Consider the following 19,440-nt stretch of genomic DNA (forward strand, 5'->3'; position numbering starts at 1 on the left):
GACTTACCACTCTGTGCCAAGTGCCTTGCCCAGTGCCTGTCATGCAGAAGGGTTATACGGTAGTTTTAAAACATGTCTGCATAGTCTTTCATTTTTCTGCCACCAAGACATGTCCTGTATTCCAGCTAGGTCTTCAGAGGTAAGAGAACTTCTACCCAGATTTCTATTGTTTGTTCTGGTTTTAAGTCATTACATTTGGGGGCAGTTTTTTATCCGGGAATAGATAATTAGAGCAAGTTCAGTAAATATTTTTTGAATGAACAGCAAGCTCTGTTTTGCTTCAGCTCTGTATGAGACTTGAGCCACAGACATGTTTTCCCTTCCCCATCAGGTCCTAAAGATCCTGCAAGGTCTGACACAGAAACAGAAGTCTGTGTTCTTCAGAACTATCAAGAGGAGTCATGGAAACTCTCTGCCCTCAAACCCCACAGAGAACACTGCAAGGCTATGGAAAGTCGACCTTGGCAAGGATCTCAAGAGAACAGTTTGCTTGTGAGTTCTTAACCTTGAACACCTTCAAGGGAACACTCATGCACACACACTGTGTGTGTGTGTACATACACATTTTCCTGGAAAGAGCGTCAGTCCCCAGACCCTAACTTCTTTCAAATTTTCAAGACTCTGTGCCCAAAATGGTAGGACCTTCTTTTCCAGTCCAACTGTCTCAACTTTTAGATTAAGAGACTGAGATGACTACTTTTCCTGGTAGTACAGTAGACTAGGTACCCTGAGCAAGCTTTCTTCTGAAAACAAATTCTGAATAAAATGTTTAAATTTTTTTTTAAAGATTTTATTCATTTATTTGACAGAGACAGCCAAGGAGAGAGGGAACACAAGCAGGGGGAGTGGGAGAGGAAGAAGCAGGCTCCCAGTGGAGCAGGGAGCCCGATGCAGGGCTCGATCCCAGGACTCTGGAATCACGCCCTGAGCCAAAGGCAGACACTTAACGACTGAGCCACCCAGGCGCCCCAAATGTTTAAATTTTCTTAAACACACTGTTGAGCTAGGAAGAAAATAAGACGTACTTGGGCCCAAAACCCAAGAATCCGGAGAGCTAAGTTAAGCCTTGAAACCCACTTTTATCTTTAGGACTTCGTCAAGCCAGCCGATCTGTGACAGACCTCCCAGTGTTGAAGTGAACTGAACTTCAGTTTTCACAGCCTCATGGAGGCAAGGTGATAGGAAAGAAACCAGGACACTCAAGATGGGGGGGTCTAATAAAACCCTACTCCCCACACAAGATTGGGACCCAAGGACTATACCTTCAGTAAATGGATGACCTACATAGAAAGACCAGCACCTCCCAGCAGCCTGCCAAGAAATGTACCTACTTCAGATTCGAGGGGAAATAAACGATCCCTGGAGAATTGATAATCACAAGTCATCCCTCACAAGGGTTTGAAACCCCTTCACAACACTCCCTTTGTCTCCGTCTCTCCTACCCTGGCCAGGAGGCGGGAGGCAGGGCAGCGAGGAAGCCTCAGAAGAACCTTCTCCAGCCAGCGCCTGAAGAACACGGGCCACTTCTGCTGGTGAAGTCTCCCGTGGGGACCCCAGCCCCAGGCCTGCTCGCTGACGTGTGGGAGAACCTCGGGCCTGGGGAGGCTGAGGGCTCCGGCCTCCGGGGGGCTGGACTTCGGCCGAAGCTCCTCAGGCAGGGGCTGTGCCGCCCCCTGGAAGAAGCTGTTCTCTCCTCCTGTGTCCCAGCCCACGCTGACTCGGGGATGTGGCGCCGGGGGTGGCCCGGGGGGCTCTCCACTCGCTTCCCCAAGGTGCCTGGCTCTCCGGCTGTGTTCTTCCTCTGGGCTGTGGAACCTTCGCGGATGCTCTCTCCTCAGGATGGGGAAAGCAGATGTCGCTCTCCCCCGCCCCCACCCTAGGCCCCCAGACTCCCCTCCTCCCCACAGGACACTGGCTCCCTCCCTGTTTAATTCTGCAGTGACCGCTGGTACCCCAACATGCAGTGAGCGGGGATGGGGGCGGGGCGACCTCTGCCTCCCAGTCCCACGCTCGGGTTCAGGGCCTGGGTCTGGAAGGGAAGGAGGTCGGTCCGCCACGAGGCTGGGTCCCTCCCGGGAGGACCTGGCCCGCCCGGGACAGGGGTCACCAGGGCAGGTCTGCGGGGTTCCGGCCTGGGCCCGCGGCTGGTGGCTCAGACGCATCTGTCTGTGGGCAGGGCAGGCTCGGAAAGGCCCAGAGCAAACCCGCAGGACCCCTCACCTGCCTTTGCAAAGTGCTTTCCCTCCACCCGTCAGTGGATCTCAGGCACCCGTGGGATTGTATTTTCGGGACAACGGGCGGTGTGGCGCCCCGGCTCATCAAAGTCCCACAGACAGCACGTTCCCACCAGAGCCAGCGGGTCTCAGCTGCAGCTGCGAGCGAATCACTGAGAGCTTTTAAAACATGCCGACGTCCAGGCTGCACCCCGTACCCTGAAATCAGTGGTTCTGAGGGTGGGCATTGGCGGGGGGGGGGGGGGGTTAAATGACCCGGATGACCCAAACGGGCAGCCCGCGAGCCGTGCAGACGGGGTCCTTAGGGCTCAGAGAGGTAAAGCCAAGTGGAAGGGGCCTAGAGGCCCAGATGGAACCAAGCAGGTGTCCCCCAGCTTTCCGAGGATCCAGGCTTCCTGTGGGACCCCGAGGCCTCCGGCTGGCCAGGGAGCTTGGCTCCTTTGGCTGAGAAGACATTTCTGCCACCTCTTGCTCAAAGCACGGGGCTAGGGCCCCTCCAAACCCAGAGCGCATGGGTCACCTCCACTCACCGGCCTCGGGTTCCTCTCACTGGAAAGGCGTGCCCTTTGGTGAGGGGGAGGATGCATTTTTGAGGTGCAATGTTGTACAGCAGCCAGGAATGGAAAATATTAAAAGCCCATGGGAGCCAGCAAGGCTCACACCAGGACCAAAGTCCAGATAAGAGGAGAAAGTCTATCTGTGGAGACCCCGGGGCTGGCCACCCATCCCCTGTGTCTCAGCCTGTCTCCATCTTCAGGGTTTCAGCAAGCCTCTCCTGGGTCAGAGGAAAGTCCAGGGGTGGTGACCCCAAGGCAGGGTTGTCAGATGTTCTGACATATACAGAATATGGCCCTAAATAATGATTTCATCCCCTACCCTATGTTGACCTTGTCAGAATGCCCTAAATGTCTTCAGTTTTTTTGCTGTTGTTGTTTTTGCAATTATGTTTTCAGCAATTCAAGCTTTTTGCCTCTGCCAGTTATTGGTACATTTAAATGGTAACACTAGCTGAACTCCTTTACCGCCTCCTACCATTTGGCTAAAGGAAGATCAAAAGAGGGGAACAACAAGGAAAGCATTTTTCCTATTCACCAGAGAGGAAAACTATTATTAAAATTTCTTTGAGTATAGTTGACACACAATGTTCTCACATTAGCTTCGGACGTACAACATAGCGATCCGATTTCTCTCTGCATCGTGCCGTGCTCACCACAAGCATAGCTACCAGCAGTCACCGTACAACACTATTACAATATCATTGTATTTCCCATGCAGTGCCTTTTATTCTCACAACTTATTCATTGGGAAAACTATCAGCCAAAGCCCCAAATCCAGAAAGTAACCACCACTAATTAGAAATAATTTCAGATCAGTACACAAAGTCAGACGCTTTTAGTCCAGAAAAGCTTGTGGAGACATGATCACTAAGTACAATGCATCTTGGATGAGTTCCATGAACAGAAAAAGGACATTAGTTGAAAATTAAGGTGAATTTGAATAAAGTAGGGTTTTAATAAGAGTCATTGGTTCATTAATTGCGACAAACATACCATACTGAGGTACGGAGACACCAATGGCCTTCCCTGGGCAGAAATGTTGCATAAGCGTTGCTAGGGGAAGAGTGCATTCTGGGTGGCCCCATAAGAGGAAAAGAGGACACAGAAGCCTGTGTGTGGATTCTGCCAGCCTCCATTGATGTCTTTTCCCCATATGATCTGGCTCTGTATCCTCTCTGTATGTCCCTATAAGTCTTAGTAATGGATATGACTATTTGTGGAGTTGCACGAGTTCTGCGCACAAGTTTCTGAATGTAGGAGCGGTCTTGCACACCCCTGACACACTTGTCAGTGTTCTTCAATTCTCCGGGATTCAAAACCCCATTGGTTCTCTTAACAATTGTAGTTGCGAGAATGCCAGTTTATTTAAAGCACTGAAATAATAGTTAAATGCTAAAAGGCTCCAAAAATCCACTGAGCCTATTTTTTTCTTGCTCATAATTTTCAATATCTCTTTAGCAATAGGATTATGTTGAAAGAAGAGCAAACAGCTTTATTACAGAACTCCGCTGCTAAATGCATTCATTGTTGAATGCATTAAAGAAAACATTGGCAAAATAGTAATCATTTAAATGTCAATGCTGCTCTTAAAAGGAATAAAACCGTATGTGAATAGGTAAATCCCTACTTGAAGTGGGTAATTATTACGCTGCTTGCCATGACTCTTTTTAAAAGTGATTTCATCCCTTGAAGAATTGTATTCTTTTTCATAGAGCTACTAAATACTCTTCCAGCAGGGAGCAAGTAAAATTTTCATGTGCGGGGTTGAAGAATAATGGAATAAAATTTGATGACAATGCTCTTTTTTTGTCAGTGAACATTTTTAAAAGTCACGGATCAAAAGATCTGATGCAATCCTGAAGAATGGAAAAGCAATTTATGCCAGAAAGGATAGTATGAAGTGTCTCACTGAAATACATTTAGAGGACAGTTCTCAGAGTTATTAACTCTATATGCTCAGTAAACTGGCTCATAATGCAAATACAGAGTGTTTGCTCATTAATGTTCAGTAATGTTCAGGAGACAAAAGAACGCCAGGAGTTAGCTGGGACCACTGTAGAAGCTATCTTACAATGTGTGGACTTAGACTGTGCCTGTAAGGAATTTTTTAAAAAGATTTTATTTATTTGAGAGAGCAAGCATAAATTGGGGGGAAGGGCAGAGGGAGAGGGAGAAGTAGGCTCCCCACCGAGCCAGAGAAGGGAGCCCAAAGTAGGGCTCCATCCCGGGACCCCAGGATCATGACCTGAGCCAAAGACAGACAATTAACCAACTGAGCCACCCAGGTGCCCCTGTAAAGAATTTAATAAGCAAATTCTACATCACAAAGATCTATCAGAGAACAGCCAAAGCATCCGGGAAATATAATTAAAGAGGTATGTAATTTAGATATCTTGGATATTTCAGATAGATAAAAAATAATTTTTACTTTCAATATGCTCCATGTAATATTTTTCTTTTATCTCAGTGTACATTGTATAGGCAATTAGAAATAATTTACATGTAACTAGGCACCTTGCATTTTTACTTGTTAAATCTGGCAATCTTTGACACTTGTCTGGAGACACAGCCAGTCAATGACTGAGCCAGGATTTGAATCTTGAAAATCTCACTTCAGAGTCTGTCTGAAACTACAACACCATCCTGATGAAAAATAATGTTCAGCCTCCAATTATAGTGCCAACTAAACTATCATTAAAGTTGGAGCATAAAATAGAGACAAGCTTAGACATGCAATGAATCCTTGGTTATAATTTACAGAGACACTGATTCCGGCTAGATTAATCAAAAATATCTTTTCAAAAAGATCATCCTGCATACAGGAAGTGCAGAAGTGGGGTTGGCCCCAGAATTCATGAATTCCCTGACTCAACAACGACATCAAGGACTTGGGTTCTTTCCATCCCCCCACTCATATCTTTGTTACTGATTTTATCTTCGAGCTTGTAGCAAGATAAACACAGGTGCTCCAGGCACTTCAGTAGCCATGGGAAGTTGGTACTCTGTCTCTTCTGGTGTTTCTCTATTAGAAACAAGAAAATTTCCCCCAGAATCTCCCCCTGAAGACTTCTCCTTAGAACTCATTTACCCAGGTTGGGTCCCATGTTCATTTTTGAACCAGTCACTGACACATGGGTGGGATTAGCATTATTGGCTTGGACTAATTATCTGGAGTAGAATGGATGTTGTCTAGTCAACCGCAATATCCACAAAGTCTAAACAATTTTATTTCTCACGCTCCTACTTTTTCTAGGGAAGCTTCTCATGTAGAGTCCCACCAGATGTGGGTGTGAGCCAAGGAAGCCCTCAGGACCCCGGCAGAAAGAAGGCTGCACACTCACTGGGTGATTTGAGTAGAATTTAATAAAGGAACTACCTGCAAGTGTGATTGCCGAGCTTAAAGAAATGTGCAAGGTACAGTGCAGTAGCCCTGGAGAGTTACTACTCTTGGGTCTGAAAGAACAAGGCAAAGGAACAGGTCTTGGAATCCTGAGAGCGTATCTTCATGGAGAGGGCCACCCAACAGGCGCTGTGGCCTTGGTAGAGGGACGCTGCCAGTCCCCAGCAACCTGGTCGGGAAGTACCTGGGGCAATCAATACCCTACTGCACTCTCCTCCTGCCTACAGTCTCCTCCCTGCGCTTCCCACTGGCTGACCCCAGCTAGAATCTGGAGCTCGAGGAGGCACGTAAGCACCATTCTACTTTCTGCTTTGATGAGTGTGACTACCTTACCCACCTCATGTAAATGGAATCATACAGTATTTTTCTTTCTGTGACTGGTTTCTTTTACTTAGCATAATGCCCTCATGAGTCATCCATGTTACAGCATGTGACAAGATTTCTTCCTTTAAGAAGCTGAACATTTCATTGTGTGTGTGTGTGTGACATTTTGCTTATCCATCCATCCATCGATGGACATTTGGGTTGCTTCCACCCCTGGTGAATGATGCTGCTATGAACAGGAGTGTACAAATATCTCCTTAGGATTCCACTTTCAATTCTTTTGGCTATATACTCAGAAGTGGGATTGCTAGACCATAGTAGTTCTGTTTATTTTTATTTTTTGAGGAACTGCAATAGTACATTAATTTCTTTAATTGCTGAATAAAATTCCATTGTCTGGGTATACCAAATTTTGTTTATCTATTCACCAGTTGGTGGACACTTGGGTTACTTCCACTTTTTGGCCATTTTTCGTAACGCAGCAGTGAACATTCATGCACAAGTCTTTGTGTGGACCTGCGTGGACCTGTGGATACTTGGAACTGGAATTTCTGGTTATATGTGTGTTTGTGTTTAACTTTTTAAGAAACAATCAAACTGTTTTCCAAAGTGACACCATTTCACATTCCCCCCAGCAATGTACCAGGGCTCCCCTTTCTCCACACCCTTGCCAGCACTTGCTGTTGTCTGCTAACCAGACAGCAAACTAAAGGACCAAAGATTACCCTCTAGAAAATGTAAGCCAGAGAGACTATGTGCAGGGCCATTGTTAGACCTCATTTTGCAATTTCTAGAAAGTACAGGAGGATAGTGGAGCAAGTCTTCAAGCATCAGCAGGAAACCATAAGATGAATCTAGAATGTGGGACATTCCTATCTGTGAAACAACTGGCATGTTCTCTTCACAAAGTCATTTTTTTTTGCATTTTTTTAAATGCAAAGTACATTTTGCATTGTACCTTGCACACTCTCCTTACTTAGAAGAGTCTTCTCATACAATGCATGAGACTTAATTGGATCCTAGTTTGAGGGGAAGTATCTTTAAAAGACATTTTGGAAATATACACAAAGACAAAGCTAATACGGTGAAATGTTAGCAACTGTTGGGTCTTGGTGTTGAGGAAATGCATATTCATGGTACTATTCTTACACATTTAAAAATTTTGTTAACAAAAAACGGGGATCAAAATGTCAGTTGGAAGAAGGCAACATATTTCTTTATCAAGTATCATATCCTGCTGGGCAGTAATATCAAGAAAATGTTTTTGGTCAACCAAAATATCACCCTACACTTCCATCACTTATATATATTTGCTAATTTCTCTTCTAGATACAATTACCTTTTTGTCAGTACTATCCTTCCTGGAACCCCAGGGCTCAATAGTGACACAAGCACTGATCCTCCTGTCCCTCTCTAATTGTTTGAGAACTCGTAGACAATGTCAAAGAATAATGGGGCTTGAGCACAGACAATTCTCTGGGAGAGGATTTTAAAAAGACCTCTTGCACATTGGGAGGCAGGGTTCTAGTTTAGAATCTAGAGGCTGAAAGTTCCATATCCAGCATCCATTTTCTGTCCTGTTGGACCTTTGGCTCAACTTGCTACTTTTTATGTATTTGTCTATCTCAAACCTCCCAGCCTCTATGTCAAGGGGATTCATCTTCGAATACCCTATAGCACTTAGCATATGTGCTTTACAAAGAGTAAGTGCTAAATATTTCGAATAAATGAATGAATACAATTCTGAAAGTGAGAGAGGGCTTGAAAGAAAGAACAGAGTAGGCAAAAAATTGGAGAAAAGAATTGATATGAAAAGGTAGATTTTTCTGGAGATATCTGAAGTTATCGTTCACGAACACAAGACCTTAGAATTAGCAACCACAGGATACTGAGAGCCCTTGAAAATCACTCACCCTTCTTGCCCACCCACAGCACAGCTCACAGAGGCTCTTTCAACTCAGTCAGAAATATCCCTTTCATAGCCTTGAGGACAATTATTTTTCCCATTCATTAGAAATGCATACACCTGCAAAAATCAATTCTTCAAGAACGGTGCAATCAGGCTCGGAGCACCATTGAATTGCTCCTGCTGGGGCTACTTAAAATGAATTCATCAGCATGGAGGGTTAAGCCGGAGGTTAGGACGCAGAAGAGCTCAGGGCCAACAGCTCTGGCTTCCTGCTTCAGCATCTCTTTGTTCTCAGATTTCTGAAGGGAACTGAAAATATGCTTAGTTGGGAACAGTTACTTTCTCAGGAAAAGTCTCTTCCCAGATTGCAGGTGCTCCACTCTTCACTGACCTAGAAGAAGAGAGTCCCATTCATGAACTCCATGGAAATGTATCCTCAAAACAGAAACTTGGACGGACAACTATAGAGCCCCAGTTCTCACCGCATTCTTCTGCAAACTACCCATCTGAGCCCGATGACAATATTTCTAAGGTAACCTGTGTATACAGCTAACACCCCAGTTTTCTGGGTCCCGGCCACCTTCTGCAGCACAGACTCAAGCCCTTCCTGTACAGGACCCTGCGAGGCAGAGGCTGGAAAGTGCTCGCAGCCTGCTTTTGTAAGACCAGCAGAGCCACCTTGTGGTTGATGTAGAAAATTATGTTGCGGCTGAAGTCTTGCAGAGACCACGTTAAATGAGGATGACCCCAGCAGGAGATAGAACAACAAGGAAAGCAGGCAGCATTATCAAGGAGCCTTGGAAGAAGAGATATCTATTTTGTTAAGAAAAACGTAGGGTTCGGAAACCCTACGTTTCCGTAGGGTTAGGAAATTCTGAGTTCAAGTAAAAACAACTTTCTTCTCACATCCTCTAATATGTTCTGGATGAGTGATTGTAAGTTTCTCCGAGGACTGTATTAGGCAGTATTTTAGAAATTGATTTGATCAGGGATCCTTTTTGACAGCAAGCATCTTGAGGATTGGCATTTTGTGATCGAGATTTGATAAACAGTTGGGAGCCACATGGTGACATAGTGACAGAGAAACCACACATATCAATATTAGAAATATCCCTCCAATCTTAGAGGAATCTAATGATTAGAGAACACCAATGACCTTTAATGATGATACTGACCCAAAGGATTAGGGTGTGGAATCTTTCAGTTGGACAGCTCTTTCAAGTACGTTTGGAATAACTCAAAGCGGGGTGTGCCCCTCTAGCATTCCTAAAAGATGATCACAGCTCGTGTTGGATGATGTCATGGACCTCACCATCTTTGCAGCTCACCCAGTTGAGGGTCCTCATTCCCGTTCTGTTCAAGTCTATAAGAAAGTATCTTCTTACATTGGGCTGAAGGAGCCGCTACACCTGACATGAATTGGTCTTAGTTCTGCTATTTGAAGCTCTGCAAAGTGACTGACCTTTTTCCTCCATGTCTTTCACAAATTTGATTGAATTGTTATTTCATCTCAAATCTTCTCCAGGACCTTCCAGCATCCGCTACCTTGGTGTGGTTTTCAGACCCCTCAGGCTCACGGTCACCCTCCTAAAAACCCTTCCTGTGTATCAATGTCCTGTTAAAAAAGTGTGTAACTTAGAATTGCATATAGCACTTGAGGGTCGTCTGACCAGGGCAATGGGCGTTGGGGCTATCTGGATATTGCACAAATATAACAAGGTCTAAAAATGTATTAGGCTTTTGAGCTTTTTAAGCAGTAATATCCAATCAATGAAAGCTCTCAGGTCCTTTTACATTGCTGTTAAGCCAGGAATCCCATATTCTATACATTTGTACATGTCTTGTTTTTTCTTCTATAACATAAGTATCACACTTCATTCAGTCCTAACAAATTTGAATTAGTTGGTGCAAGCCCATTATTTTAGTTTGTTGACATATTATTTCCTTCTACTCACTTGTTTGTTCATCTTTCCATTCATTCGATAAAGATTTTTTTATCTTTATCATAAGAGTGAACAACTTTTATGTGTTGATCATTTGTTAGGTTCTGGGGACTCAAAGACGTTGTCCATGTTCCAAAGGAGCTTACCATCTAATGAGAGGATAGTGATAACTATTTTCGTAATGTCACAGGGTCCTATGGTTGTCACTAAAAACCTTCCTCTAAAATTAGATTAACCTACACTCCAGCATCATTTGGTCATGATGGTTCTATAGATAAAACTCTCTCTGGGGCGCCTGGGTGGCTCAGTTGGTTAAGCGGCTGCCTTAGGCTCAGATCATGATCTCAAGAGTCCTGGGACCAAGCCCTGCCTCGTAGGGCTCCCTGCTCAGGGGGTACTCTGCTTCGCTCCCTGTTCTCCCCGCTCCAGCCCTACATGCTCTCTCTCTTTCTCAAATAAATGAATAAAATCTTTAAAAAAAAACCTCTCTCTGAAGTTATTAGGAGAAATTTATCAGCTGTCTTGTTGAAAACAAGACCTACATTATTAAACCAAGAAAACAAAATAAAATTTAAAAGGATGAATGAATCAAACTCTAAAATTAAATTCAGACACAAATCGATTTAACTGTACATCAAATTGCTAGCATAACACTAGAGAAAAAAATTAAGTAATTTTCGAAAACAACATAATCTGAATTGAAAACATCCTGAGGGCAAAAAGAATTGCAAAATAAATCTTGAATTTACTTAATAAGTTTGTTGTTAGTAAAACAGCCAGTGTGAGAATTTTGAAACTATTTTGTGTGTACTCGTAAGGTAGAAAAATAAATATATTGATACTTTGGGGAACCAAGATTCTCACTGTGGGAGAATGTAAAAAAGACCTCTATGATATTGGATTTGAATTGGAGGTATCAATATACACTCAATATTATTATTATTTTTTGAAGATTTTATTTGTTTCTTTGAGAGAGAGAGTGCAAGGAGGGGAGGGGCAGAGGGAGAGAGAGAATCCCTAGCAGACTCTGCACTGAGCTTGGAACCCAACTTGGGTCTCCATCTCAGGACCCCAAGACGACCACCTGAGCCAAAATCGGAGTCTGACGCTTAACTGACTGAATCACTCAGGTGCCCCTATTCTTTAAAATACAGTATATATTCCAGGTCTGCCCGCTGAACAGGCTTAGAAAAAATGATACTTCCATAAGTAGGATATCCAAAATTTGTTTTTTAAATAACATTCCTCACTAAAAGAAATCAGGGCTCCTTAGAGAAATAACTAGTTCCAGGAAAGTCTGGAAAGCTTATTGTTCTTGAAAGGAAGGGCATGCTCAAAGACTGATGGAGACATGTCAAAAGGTCACAGGAGCCAGCTTGAAGAGGTTCCCATGGTCAAATCCACGATCATTTGAGCACCAAAATAGTGTCAGTAATGGATTATAATGGACTCTATAACAAAGAATCTTTATGTGTGTAGATACTGAGACCGAAGGGGTAGGAGGAAAGGGGGAGAAACTCTTTCTTCCAAAGTCTATCAGCTAACGTAGAAAAATTATAAAATTTTTCTTAAGTCATTATTTTGCAATCGCCATCATAAAAATTGATTCAGGAAAATTTCATCAATAGATACCAAAATGATTGAAGGAAAGAAACTACATGCAAGATCTCAAAGTATCATCTAAAAATTGCATACTAGTGACAGAGAAACAAAAGAATACTTACAGTGGACAGATGTGATGGGCACTGCCTTACCACGTAATTACACTTAGCACCACCCTATCGTGAGAGTCTACTGCCCCAGCTACTAGAATAGCCAAAATTAAAAAGACTGACAATACCAAGTGCTGCCCAGGATGCGATGTGATAGAATTCTTAGACGTTGCTGGCACACGTGCAAAAGGGTACAGTCACTTTGGAAAATAGTTTGAGAGTAACTTTATATGAATAAAGTTAAGCATATACTTAACCATATAATCCAGCAGTCCCATTCCTGGGTATTTACTGGAGAGAATTATAAACAAGTCCACATGAACGTTCGCAGCAGCTTCAGTCATAATAGCTAAAAGCTAGAAATAGGGGCGCCTGGGTGGCACAGCGGTTAAGCGTCTGCCTTCGGCTCAGGGCGTGATCCCGGCGTTATGGGATCGAGCCCCACATCAGGCTCCTCTGCTATGAGCCTGCTTCTTCCTCTCCCACTCCCCCTGCTTGTGCTCCCTCTCTCGCTGGCTGTCTGTATCTCTGTCAAATAAATAAATACAATCTTTAAAAAAAAGAAAAAGCTAGAAATAACCCAGTGTCCAGCAACTGGTTAAGGAATAACAACTTTTGTTATGTCTATACAATGAAATGCTAATCAACAATAAAAAGAAATGAACTACTGATATGAAACCTCCGGGATGAATCCAAAAAGCATTATGCTAAATGAATGAGGCCAAACACAAAAGGCTATATAGTGTCTGATGCCACTTATTTTACATTCATGAAAAGGCAAAACTATAGTGACAGAGATCAGATCTGTGGCTGCCAGGACTGGGGATGGAGGACAAAAGGGCATAAGGCAACTTTGGAGGACGATGGAGATATTCTATCTAGAGTGAAATGGTGGTTATGTAACTGTAGAGGTTTATCCAGAACTCATGGAACTGTATACACTAAAAAGTCTGCATTGCGTGTAAATTTACATTAATAAGCCTAATCAAAGAATTAGCATCGCCAATAATGGCAGAAAAAGACATCATGTGCTTCCTGATGTCAAGTATGGGAAATATCACCTGTACGGGAGTCTTGCTAAAAATACCCTACATCTAGCATGCAGAAACATCCTGACAAATCCAATCCCCGGCGCATTCTCTAAGACCCTTAAAATGTTGATGTCTTGAAAGACCAAAAACAGGGTTGGAGAAGGGAGCTGTCTTGAATCAGAAGAGAACGAGGAAATAGGACAACCAAATGCAATGTGGACTTTAGCTCAAGACTCAGGTTTTCAAAATAAAAACTAAGTACAGATGTCATTTTGGGGTTTAATTTGAGAAATGTGTGGATATGACTGTATATTAGATGATTCTATTGATTATATTACTGATTATATTAAAATTTTAGATGTCATAATCGTATTGTGGTTCTTTAGAAAAATATCTTTATTCTTGGGAGACACATGCTAAATATATAGAGGTGAAGAGTTACGAAGTCTGCCATTTAATTTCTAATGGTTCAAGTCACAGAACAAATGTGGGGTGAGGGGGAGGAGATATGATAAAACATTAACAATTGGTGAATTTAGAAGGGTCTACATGTTTTATGTGCTTTCATTATGCTACGTTTTCAAATTTATGCGGATTTCAAATTTTTCAAGATGAAAGGATGAGGAGGGAAAACAGTTAATTTTTCAAAAGGTTTAGACATTTAATTGGCCTGAACTTCAGTTCTGTGGAAAATCCAGATATTCATATAGAACAACTTATTACAGACAAATGAGGTTTTCCTTACCTGTTCACCCATTGCTTCCTTTAAAAAACCTAGGTCAGCCGAGGCTTACCCATTTCTGTCCTTTTCAAACAGCCTAGGAGAATTTGAAATGCTGAAGCAATCACTTTCTTTCTTTCTTTCTTTCTTTCTTTCTTTCTTTCTTTCTTTCTTTCTTTCTTTCTAGATTTTATTTATTTATTTGACACAGAGAGAGACAGCCAGTGAGAGAGGGAACACAAGCAGGGGGAGTGGGAGAGGAAGGAGCAGGCTCCCAGCAGAGGAGCCTGATGTGGGGCTCGATCCCAGATCGCCGGGATCACGCCCTGAGCCGAAGGCAGAGGCTTAACGACTGAGTCACCCAGGCGCCCCTGAAGCAATCGTTTTCTTGACCTCCACTACATTCTTTAGGCCTGACTAACCTTTCCTAACTATATAAAGCAAAAATACATACAGCAAAAATTGGCTGCCCCAGAGAAGATGACAAACTTGCCATCATGATAGGACACATTAACATCCCTCTCTCCGTGATTGGCAGGTTAGACATACAGAAAAGCAATCACCAAGTGTACAGAAGATTTGGAGAGAAATATAATAGAGAACACTGTAACAACAAAACTGAAGAAATGGCTTTTTTTTAAGTACAAATGAAGCACTTATCAAAATTAACCCTGTAGGAAGCCATAAAGCACGTCTCGATTAATTTCAAAGAATCAGTATCTAACAGAACATAGCCTCTAAATACAATGTGCCTAAGACAGAGATTAATAACAAAAAGATAACTTAAAATCTATACAATTGAAAATATAAGGACATGTTTATAAATAATGCATAAGTCAATGACAAAATAATAGTGAAGATTGGGAAAGTCTTAGAATTCCCTCATTCCTCGAAAAAAGATCTGCATTTCAGAATGTGTTGAGAGGCGCCTGGGTGGCTCGGTAGGTTAAGTGCCCAACTCTTGATTTCTGCTCAGGTCTCATCTCAGGGTCAGGAGGGGCCCCGTGCTCAGCGGCAGAGTCTGCTTGGGATTCTCCCTCCCCCTCTGCTCCTCCCCCTGCATGCCTCACACACACACTCTCTCTCTCTCAAAAAAACCCCAAAAAGCAAAAAAACAAAAACACGTGTCAAGACACAACTAATGAGGGTACTCAGAAGAAAATTAATACCTGTAAAAGTTTATAATAGAATAAAAGTATCTTAGCCTGGGTTTCCTAGAAAGTACAGCCTGCTTAAACAAAGCACTCAGTTGGAGAGGGTGATGGGGGCTGGTGGGGGGCAGGGGGAGGGGGAAATGGAACCAGGAAAGGAGTAAGAGCTAGATGATACGTTCGGTGCTGCTGCTAGAGGTGCTCTGGGTCCTCGTTGGAGAAGCTGTATGAAATGTATCTCTGATGATACACGGTGAAGAGACAGGGGGAGGCAGTTTTCCACAGGCTTCATCCACCACCAGTCCGAGGCTTGCCCCAGAAGGTGCTGCCTCTCCCACATTTCCAAATCAAGCATCCAAGGTAGGAGGTAAGAGGTAGTGACACAGGCCTGAGGTCACACTGCCCATTTCACTCACGATAAGCTGCCTGGAACCCACACACTGTCTATAAAGTGAAGGAGGCACATACCGAGGACCCAGTATTTCTACTCGTAGGCGTACCCCAGAGAAGCTCAAAAATGTGCACCGGGAAAATTCAGAAGAGCCAGTTTCGTGATTTCACCAAATCGGAAACAACCTAAATCCTGTCAAGAGTGGAATGAATTAAAATTGATGGTATAATCACCGTGGAATAATGCAGTGCCATGAAAGTGAATGAACTGCAGCTAACACGTCTCAAAAGCAATGTGGGAAGAAAAAAAAAATCCGGTAACAAGAAAACACGTGCAATGTGATTCCGTTTCTAAAAAAGGTCTACAACATGCAACGCTTAACAATCTATTATTGAAGTCTCCAGAGCTACGTGGAAAGCTGTAAAGAGAAGCATAGGAATGATTGATAGAAATGTGAGGATGTCTATGTTTTAAAGGACAGGATGCAGTGGGGGAGCGGGGGAATTCGCAGCCTTCCCGAGTGTTGGTACATTCAATTGTTAATGCTGGGGCAGTGTTCATACCGGACACAGGGTAGGGCTGTTAGCTCCTCACACTGAACACACGCATAATACTCTTCGCTGTAACATACTTCACAGCAACAATTCTAAAATACAGTTCTAAAAAAGGTTTCATGTGCCATTAACACCCATACCTTTTTCCAACCTCATATTAAGCAAAAAAGCATGAGTAATCATGTACCTCCAGGACTTTAAGATAAACTGAGACTAGATTTCCTCATAATTTCAGCCCTAAGTGCTTACTTAAGTTAAATTAATGCCAAGTTCTTGGTGCTTTGGTCCCAGACTATTTAACATAAATATGACTTGATTCCATTTATTTAGACTTTTCCATTTCTACCGTACTTTCTTACCCATGCCTGAAGGGTAAGAAATTGTTTACATTTCCTGCTCTACTCAGTCAACTGGTTCCTCTTTATATTCAGTAAATGGTACCTGTTTACACATAACTTTTTAAAATATGTAATGGAGCAAGATATAGAATTAAGAACAAAATACCTGTATACCTAGAGGAGAAGGCCATTTGAAAGGATTTTTTTCTATAGGCTATGCTTTTCAGATAGTGGAAAACATCACTAAAATCGTTAAAACAATACAACCTCGAACTTCTCCTAATCTGCATTCTCATCATATAGAGAATTAGAGTAATGATAAAAAGTTGCCAGAAATGTAGGTAGCAAATTTTGCTTTGGAATCCTAGCCTAGAAGCCTGGCTGGCCAGCCTAGTGATCCCCAGATCATTGACTGAGCCCCTCCCCCCACCTCCGCCCCCGTCAGGAAACCCCCCCCCCCACCTCCGCCCCCCACACACTGTGTTCAACACCCCTGGCAACCCCAGGCCAAGGTCTCCTTTTGGCCTCCAATCCGCAAACCCAGGAGAGCCTTTGGCTTATTTCTGTATTCCTGCCCCACCCCAAAACTTTTCTCAGGAGGGTGAAAGAAAGCTGAAACTCAACTGTCTTAAGCTCAGTTTTGCCAAGGGCAGCTCTTCAGTGGGACTGCTCTTACTAAATCATCAAAGCCAGCCCCTCCAGGTCTTAAACCACTATTCCTCAAGGCACCATGCCTCTCAGGAACACCTGGATTTTACACACTGTCTGTTTTAAGTTGGTTTCCCCAGAAGCAGACACTGAGAGGAGAGATCAGGTGCAAATGAATTATTAACAAAGTGCTTCCAGGGGAAACTGGGAAGGAGATGGGGAAGCAGCCAGGAAAAGGCGTGATGGAGTTCAGAACATGTACCCCAAAGTATGGCACCTCGGCATATTCCTATCTTAAGCAGGAGTTTGAGAACCTGGCAGAAGCAGGAAAGTGGCTTTGCCCTTGCCCAACCTCCCTGAAAGCAGGAGATAAATCTCCCCTGTGAAAGGCACCCTCCCTGTGCCAAGAGGAAGGGAGACATCCTTATTTCCGGAGAGAGGGAATTTAGGGCCAAGAAGGCTATGTCAACAAACCTTGTTCCTTCTTCATGCTGTTACTACTCCTAGCCCAAACCCCTTTGTCTTGTCAATTGTTCACACAGGTATTGTTTCACCATCTAAAAGGTATAAAAGTTTCCTACTCGGGTCAATTCTTTGAGTCTCCTCTTTTTGTCGGACTCTCGTAAATATACACATGCCTACATAATTAAAACTGTTCTCTTATTGATCTCCCTTTCATTACAGGGGGTCCCAGCCAAGAATCTAGAAGGATAGAGGGGAAATTATTTTTCCTCCCCTACAGGAGTGACCTCAGACAAAATCCTACAGAAGGTAGCTTCCACCTGATACTACAGGGGAGCTCTGGAGTATAAGTCGTACCTCAGAGTCTCTTCTGAGGTGTGGCAAGGGAACCGCGTCCCCAAGTCTGACTAAGCGCACAAGCGGAACCTCCCAGGCCTTCCGGGCTCTCTCTGTGCAGGTGGCCAAACATGTCCAGTAGCCCAGGACTGTCCTCCAAAGAGGAATCCCATGTCCCTAAAGTCCCAGCACACTAGAGCTGGGCTGGACGGTGGCGGGTTACATAAAAGTGATCACAGGAGCACAGAGGTGCTCCACCCTGCCCTTCAGGGCCTCGTCTGAAAGGAAGAAATGTGAGAATTCTCAGTGAGGGGCAGGTGCTGATGTTGGGGTTAACCTGCCAGGACCCTGAAGAGCCGGACTGTGCTCAGACTGTCCCTCGCTTGTGCTGCCCTGGCTCTCTGGCCATGGCCTGTCTGAAACCAGAGCTGCCCGTTGTTGGGCCATTCTGAAGGGAGCACCCGAGTGAACTCACCTCAGAGCCAGGGGAGTGCTTGTGGTCTGTTTTTGCCTCTTGGTGGAGTCAGTCAAGGTTACCAGGTTTCAGACTCCACTGGGGATTGCAGGATTCAAGGATTTAAGAAAACTCCCTCAGTGGCAGGTGGCGTAGTTTTCAAGAGGATTGTTGTTGATTCACTGATGCTAAGTGGTGGTAGCTGATCCCTCAGAGGAGCCAAACCCCTGCCGCTTAAAGCAGCCCAGCAGGCTTTGCCCACACTCCCAGCCTCTCCCTCCCACCCCAGCCCTGCCCCCGCCCCATCCCTGTTTTTGTCTTTCTGCCCCACTGCCCCTCTCCCAGCCTGGGGACAGTTGTTGGAGCTGGCACCACTGAGACGCAGGTGGGGCCACCTGTCCCTGCCAGGCCTGTCCGCCTGCCTCCAGCAGCTGTTCGCTGGTGGGCATTTCCGAGGCCCAAGCGAAGGGAGGGAAACAGGAGGGGAGAGAAGCAGGCTCTGCCAGGCCAGGCCGGAGTGCTGGCCAGCAGCTGTCAGCAGCCTGTCCTGGAAAATCAGATTGAGAGTTTTCGGCCAAATCCAAATCACGGCTCCTATTAGGAATCATCCAGATTTAAATTCCAAGTAGTGTTTACATCTCTGGAGCTGCAGGATGGACTGAAGCTTGTTCGTACATGAACAAAGTTTACGAATCTTCTTTCCAACAGCTGATTTACTGTAACATAAAAAGAAGCAGCAGAAAGCAGCGTGTCCTGTGATGGTGCTGAGGTTCTGTACCTTGAACTCGAAGCATTACAGGGTGCCCGCAGTCTGAATGGAATCCGGCTCAGGTTGGCTCCACGCTCAGGAGGCCATTCGGCAGGACTTTGCTCTCCTCCAAGTATTACCCTGCAGCTTAAAACACAACCACGTGAAGCTGTGCTTTTCACCGATTTCCTTGAGGACTTCAGTTATTTTTATTTATCACATTAAGACGAGTGTTGCATTTAAACACAAATGCGGAAACCACCGAAGAATTCTGTACGCCTACATCCTTCTGTGACTAACTCCCAGGACATGTCGTGAAGAAAGTCGTTTCCAGGGTAAATACCGTCAATCATACTGTGTTGCCAGCATGGGCTAAAGGAAACCATATATTTGCTATTTATGCAATTTATATTGAACACAAAAATGTTTATGACTGAAATACCAAAAAAGTCAAATATGCTATGGAGTGAAATGTATAAGGAGAAAAGCATAACACCTGATGAAATGTCTATCTTTTTACCTAACAT

The 19,440-nt window shown here is 44.1% G+C and overlaps 1 long non-coding RNA gene across 1 annotated transcript in view; it reads right to left on the minus strand.

Annotated features, from left to right (window-relative positions):
- Positions 1 to 18,317, minus strand: part of LOC148107042 (uncharacterized) — a 33,757-nt gene extending 15,440 nt beyond the window's left edge. The window contains exon 1 of the long non-coding RNA XR_015723199.1: positions 18,187 to 18,317. This is a non-coding gene — a long non-coding RNA (uncharacterized LOC148107042). The remainder of the gene's footprint in view (positions 1 to 18,186) is intronic.
- Between the last annotated feature and the right edge of the window lie 1,123 nt (positions 18,318 to 19,440).

Source organism: Ursus americanus, chromosome 36 (assembly GCF_024610735.1).
Source record: "Ursus americanus isolate L20-20 chromosome 36, mUrsAme1.1.p, whole genome shotgun sequence".
Classification (NCBI taxonomy): Eukaryota; Metazoa; Chordata; class Mammalia; order Carnivora; family Ursidae; genus Ursus; species Ursus americanus.